Genomic DNA, 7,667 nt, shown 5'->3' on the forward strand with positions numbered 1-7,667 from the left:
TCCTTCCTTTCTTGCTTTCTTCCTTCCTTTCTTCCTTCCTTTTTTCCTTCCTTCCTTCCTTTCTTTCTTTCCTTTCTATTTTCTCTCCCTTTTATATTGAGCCGTGTGGATTAAAGGCTCTTGGTGCTCCAGCCAGTCATCAGGGCTGTGTCTCTGAGGTGGGAGAACCAACCTCAGGACACTGGTCCACAAGAGACCTCCCAGCTCCACGTAATATCAAATGGCGAAAATCTCCCAAAGATCTCCATCTCAACATCAATACCCAGCTTCACTCAATGACCATCAAGCTACAGTGCTGGACACCCTATGCCCAACAACTAGCAAGACAGGACTACAGCCCCATCCATTAGCAGAGAGGCTGCCTAAAATCATAATAAGGCTACTGACACCCCAAAACACACCACAAGACATGGACCTGCCTACCAGAAAGACAAGATCCAGCCTCATCCACCAGAACACAGGCACTAGTCCCCCCAACCAGGAAACCTGCTCAACCCACTGAACCAACCTTAGCCACTGGGGACAGGCACCAAAAACAACGGGAACTACGAACCTGCAGCCTGCAAAAAGGAGACCTCAAACACAATAAGCAAACTGAAAAGACAGAAAAACACACAGCAGATGAAGGAGCAAGGTAAAAACCCACCAGACCTAACAAATGAAGAGGAAATAGGCAGTCTACCTGAAAAAGAATTCAGAATAATGATAGTAAAGATGATCCAAAATCTTGGAAATAGAATAGACAAAATGCGAGAAACATTTAACAAGGACCTAGAAGAAATAAAGAGGAAGCAAGCAACAATGAGCAACAATATAAATGAAATTAAAAATACTCTAGATGGGATCAATAGCAGAATAACTGAGGCAGAAGAACGGATAAGTGACCTGGAAGATAAAATAGTGGAAATAACTACTGCAGAGCAGAAGAAAGAAAAAAGAATGAAAAGAACTGAGGACAGTCTCAGAGACCTCTGGGACAACATTAACTGCACCAACATTCGAATTATAGGGGTCCCAGAAGAAGAAGAGAAAAAGAAAGAGACTGAGAAAATATTTGAAGAGATTATAGTTCAAAACTTCCCTAATATGGGAAAGGAAATAGTCAATCAAGTCCAGGAAGCACAGAGAATCCCATACAGGATAAATCCAAGGAGAAACACACCAAGACACATGTTAATCAAACTATCAAAAATTAAATACAAAGAAAACATATTAAAAGCAGCAAGGGAAAAACTACAAAAAACACACAAGGGAATCCCCATAAGGTTAACATCTGATCTTTTAGCAGAAACTCTGCAAGCCAGAAGGGATTGGCAGGACATATTTAAAGTGATGAAGGAGAAAAACCTACAACCAAGAATACTCTACCCAGCAAGGATCTCATTCAGATTTGATGGAGAAATTAAAACCTTTATAGACGAGCAAAAGCTGAGAGAGTTCAGCACCACCAAACCAGCTTTAAAACAAATGCTAAAGGAACTTCTCTAGGCAAGACACACAAGAGAAGGGAAAGACCTACAAGAACAAACTTGAAACAATTAAGTAAATGGTAATAGGAACATACATATCGATAATTACCTTAAATGTAAATGCATTAAATGCTCCCACCAAAAGACACAGACTGGCTGAATGGATACAAAAACAAGACCCATATATATGCTGTCTACAAGATACCCACTTCAGACCTAGGGACACATACAGGCTGAAAGTGAGGGAATGGAAAAAGATATTCCATGCAAATGTAAATCAGAAGAAAGCTGGACTAGCAATTCTCATATCAGACAAAATAGACTTTAAAATAAAAACTATTACAAGAGACAAAGAAAGACACTACATAATGATCAAGGGATCGATTTGTGAAGAAGATATAACAATTGTAAATATTTATGCACCCAACAGAGAAGCACATCAATACATAAGGCAAATACTAACAGCCATAAAAGGGGAAATTGACAGTAACACAATCATAGTAGGGGACTTTAACACCCCACTGTCACCAATGGACAGATCATCCAAAATGAAAATAAATAAGGAAAAACAAGTTTTAAATGATATATTAAACAAGATGGACTTAATTGATATTTATAGGACATTCCATCCAAAAACAACAGAATACACATTTTTCTCAAGTGCTCATGGAACACTCTCCAGGATAGATCATATCTTGTGTCACAAATCTAGGCTTGGTAAATTTAAGAAAATTGAAATCGTATCAAGCATCTTTTCTGACCACAACGCTATGCGACTAGATATCAATTAAAGGAAAAGATCTGTAAAAAATACCAACACATGGAGGCTAAACAATAAACTACTTAATAACGAAGTGATCACTGAAGAAATCAAAGAGGAAATCAAAAAGTACTTAGAAACAAATAACAATGGAGACACGACGACCCAAAACCTATGGGATGCAGCAAAAGCAGTTATAAGAGGAAAATTTATAGCAGTATAATCCTACCTTAAGAAACAGGAAACATCTCGAATAAACAACCTAACTTTGCACCTAAAGCAATTAGAGAAGGAAGAAACAAAAAAAAACCAAAATTAGCAGAAGCAAAGAAATCATAAAGATCAGATCAGAAATAAATGAAAAAGAAATGAAGGAAATCATAGCAAAGATCAATAACACTAAAAGCTGGTTCTTTGAGAAGATAAACAAAATTGATAAACCATTAACCAGACTCATCAAGAAGAAAAGGGGGAAGACTCAAATCAATAGAATTAGAAATGAAAAAGGAGACATAACAACAGACGCTGCAGAAATACAAAAGATTATTAGACATTACTACAAGCAACTCTATGCCAATAAAATGGACAACCTGGAAGAAATGGAAAAATTCTTAGAAATTCACAAGCTGCCGAGACTGAACCAGGAAGAAATAGAAAATATGAACAGACCAATCACAAGCACTGAAATTGAAACTGTGATTAAAAATCTTCCAACAAACAAAAGCTCAGAACCAGATGGCTTCACAGGTGAATTCTATCAAACATTTAGAGAAGAGCTAACACCTATCCTTCTCAAACTCTATCAAAAGATAGCAGAGGGACGAACACCCCCAAACTCATTCTAGAAGGCCACCATAACCCTGATATCAAAACCAGACAAAGACGTCACAAAGAAAGAAAACTACAGGCCAATATCACTGATGAATATAGATGCAAAAATCCTCAACAAAATACTAGCAAACAGAATCCAACAGCACATTAAAAGGATCATACACCATGATCAAGTGGGGCTTATTCCAGGAATGCAAGGATTCTTCAATATACACAAATCAATCAACATGATACACCATATCAACAAACTGAAGGAGAAAAACCATATGATCATCTCAATAGATGCAGAGAAAGCTTTTGACAAAATTCAATACCTATTAATGATAAAAACCCTGCAGAAAGTAGGCATAGAGGGAACTTTCCTCAATATATTAAAGGCCATATATGACAAACACACAGCCAGCATTGTTCTCAATGGTGAAAAACTGAAACCATTTCCACTAAGATCAGGAACAAGACAAGGTTGCCCACTCTCACCACTCTTATTCAACCTAGTTTTGGAAGTTCTAGCCACAGCAATCAGAGAAGAAACAGAAATAAAAGGAATCCAAATAGGAAAAGAAGAAGTAAAGCTGTCACTGTTTGCAGATGACATGATACTATACATAGAGATTCCTAAGGATGCTACCAGAAAACTACTAGAGCTAATCAATGAATTTGGTAAAGTAGCAGGATACACAATTAATGCACAGAAATCTCTGGCATTCTTATACTCTAATGATGAAATAGCTGACAGTGAAATTAAGAAAACACTCTCATATACCATTGCAACAAAAAGAATAAAATATCTAGGAATAAACCTACCTAAGGAGACAAAAGACTTGTATGCAGCAACCTATAAGACACTGATGAAAGAAATTAAAGGTGATACAAATAGGTGGAGAAATATACCATGTTCTTGGATTGGAAGAATCAACATTGTGAAAATGACTATACTACCCAAAGCAATCTACAGATTCAATGCAATCCCTATCAAACTACCACTGGCATTTTTTACAGAACTAGCACAAAAAATTTCACAATTTGTATGGAAACGGAAAAGACCCCGAATAGCCAAAGCAATCTTGAGAATGAAAAATGGAGCTGGAGAAATCAGGCTCCAGGACTTCAGACTATACTACAAAGCAACAGTAATCAAGACAGTATGTTACTGGCACAAAACCAGAAATATAGATCAATGGAACAGTATAGAAAGCCCAGAGATAAACCCACACACATATGGTCACCTTATCTTTGATAAAGGAAGCAAGAATATACAGTGGAGAAAAGACAGCCTCTTCAATAAGTGGTGCTGGGAAAACTGGACAGCTACATGTAAAAGTATGAAATTAGAACACTCCCTAACACCACACACAAAAATAAACTCAAAATGGGTTAAATACCTACATGTAAGGCCAGACACTATCAAACTCTTAGAGAAAAACATAGGCAGAACATTCCATGACATAAATCACAGCAAGATCCTTTTTGACCCACCTCCTAGAGAACTAGAAATAAAAACAAAAATAAACAAATGAGACCTAATGAAACTTAAAAGCTTTTGCACAGCAAAGGATACCATAAACAAGACCAAAAGACAACCCTCAGAATGGGAGAAAATAGTTGCAAATGAAGCAACTGACAAAGGATTAATATCCAAAATTTATAAGCAACTCATGCAGCTCAATAACAAAAAAACAAACAACCCAATCCAAAAATGGGCAGAAGACCTAAATACACATTTCTCCAAAGAAGATATACAGATTGCCAACAAACACATGAAAGAATGCTCAACATCATTAATCATTAGAGAAATGCAAATCAAAACTACAATGAGATATCATCTCACACCGGTCAGAATGGTCATCGTCAAAAAATCTAGAAATAATAAATGCTGGAGAGGGTGTGGAGAAAAGGGAACACTCTTGCACTGCTGGTGGGAATGTAAAGTTATACAGTCACTATGGAGAACAGTATGGAGTTTCCTTTAAAAAGTACAAATAGAACTACCATACGACCCAGCAATCCCACTACCTGGCATATACCCTGAGAAAACCATAAATCTAAAAGAGTTATGTAGCAAAATGTTCATTGCACCTCTGTTTATGATAGCCAGGACATGGAAGCAACCTAAGTGTCCATCAACAGATGAATGGATATAGAAGATGTGGCACATACATACAATGGAATATTACTCAGCCATAAAAAGAAATGAAACTGAGTTATTTGTAATGAGGTGGATGGACCTGGAGTCTGTCATACAGAGTGAAGTAAGTCAGAAGGACAAAAACAAATACCATATGCTAACACATATATATGGAATCTAAGAAAAATAAATGTCATGAAGAGACTAGGGGTAGGATGGGAATAAAACACAGACCTACTAGAGCATGGGCTTGAGGATATGGGGAGGGGGAAGGGTAAGCTGTGACGAAGTGAGAGAGTGGCATGGGCATATATACACTACCAAACGTACGGTGGATAGCTAGTGGGAAGCAGCCACATGGCACAGGGAGATCAGTTAGGTGCTTTGTGACCACCTAAAGGGGTGGGATAGGGAGGGTGGGAGGGAGGGAGACGCAAGCGGGAAGAGATATGGGAACATATGTATATGTATAAGTGATTCACTTTGTTGTAAAGCAGAAACTAACACACCATTGTAAAGCAATTATGCCCCAATGAGATGTTAAAAAAAAATGATACATGCACCCCAATGTTCACTGCACCACTATTTACAATAGACAGGACATGGAATCAACCTAAGTGTCCATCGACAGATGAATGGATAAAGAAGATGTGGTATATATACACAATGGAATAGTACTCGGCCATAAAAAAGAATGAAATAATGCCATTTGTAGCAACATAGATGGACCTAGAGATTATCATACTAAGTGAAGTAAGTCAGACAGTGAAAGACAAACCTTATATATCACTTATATGTGGAATCTAAAATATGACACAAATGAACTTATGTACAAAACAGAAACAGACTCACAGACGTAGAGAACAGATGTGTGGTTGCCAAAGGGGAAAGGTGGGAGAGGGATAAATTAGGAGCTTGGGATTGCCAGATATACACTACTCTACATAAAATAGATAACCAACAAGGACCTACTGTATACCACAGGGAACTATATTCAATATCTTGTAATGACCTATAATGGAAAATAATCCGAAAAAGAATATATATATACATATATATACTTATATATATGAATTACTTTGCTGTACATCAGAAACTAGCAAAACATTGTAAATCAACTATACTTCAATTAAAACAAAGTGCTATTCCTTCCATCATTTCTTTTTTTTAATTTTTATTTTACATTGGATTATAGTTGATTAACAGTGTTGTGTTAATTTCAGGTGTACAGCAAAATGATTCAGTTATACATATACATGTATCTATTCTTTTTCAAAATTTTTTCCCATTTAGGTTATTACAGAATACTGAGCAGAGTTCCCTGCTGCTATATGGTAGGTCCTTGCTGGTTATCTATTTTAAATATAGCTGTGTGTACATGTCAATCCCAAACTCCCAATCTATCCCTCCCCCCTGCCACCCTTCCCCCTGGTAATCATTAGTTCCTTCTCTAAGTCTGTGAATGTGCTTCTGTTTTGTAAATAAGTTCATTTGTATCATTTTTTAAATCTTCTGCATATAAGCAATATCATATGATATTTGTCTTTCCCTGTCTGACTTATTTCACGTAATATGCTAATCTCCAGGTCCACCCATGTTGCTGCAAATGGCATTATTTCATTCTTTTTTATGGCTGCATAGTATTCCATTGTATATATGTACCACATCTTCTTTATCCATTAATCTGTCAATGTGTCCATTGACACATTGTGTCACACACAAATGTGTCCATTTGGTTGCTTCCATGTCTTGGCTTTTGTAAACAGCGCTGCAATGAACATTGGGGTGCACATATCCTTTCAAGTCATGTTTTTCTCCAGATATATGTCCAGGAGTAGGATTGCTGGATCATATGGTAGCTCTATTTTTAGTTTTTTTAGGAACCTCCATGCTGTTCTCCTTTGTAACATTGTAAATCAACTATACTTCAATTTTTTAAAAAATGCTGTTCCCTCCATCAAGTTTCTTTTTTCTCTTTTTTTCTTCTTCTGGTAAATTCCCATAGAATCGTGCCCTTTTATCCTGGTTTGTAATGGAACATTCATTTGTGTGCTTCTTCAATTAATGACAACCTCCCCAGCTAGAGTGGACTCCATGAAAACAGATACCATACACTTTGTTTGCTGGTCCACCACTCAAGTGTCTAGCATAGAGTAGTCACCCAAAAAATGTTAGTGGAAGGAAATGTTTGGGAAAGAGAAAGGGTGAGAGGGAGAGAAGAAGGGAGAAGACTTCACTTACAAGGATGGGAATGTTGAACATGAATGAAACCAAATCAGGGAATCAGAAAATTCTAGAGGTAGAATAATCCTATAAGACTATGCAGTGCAATACTGCAGCCACTAGGTATGTGTGGCTGTTTAGCACTTGAACTGTAGCTAGTGTGACTGAGAGAAATGAAATTTTAATTTTTGCTGAATTTTAATGTATTTTAATTTAAATAGTCACACGTGTCTAGTGCTTACTGTATTGAACAGTGCAA

Source organism: Kogia breviceps, chromosome 5 (assembly GCF_026419965.1).
Source record: "Kogia breviceps isolate mKogBre1 chromosome 5, mKogBre1 haplotype 1, whole genome shotgun sequence".
Lineage (NCBI taxonomy): Eukaryota > Metazoa > Chordata > Mammalia > Artiodactyla > Physeteridae > Kogia > Kogia breviceps.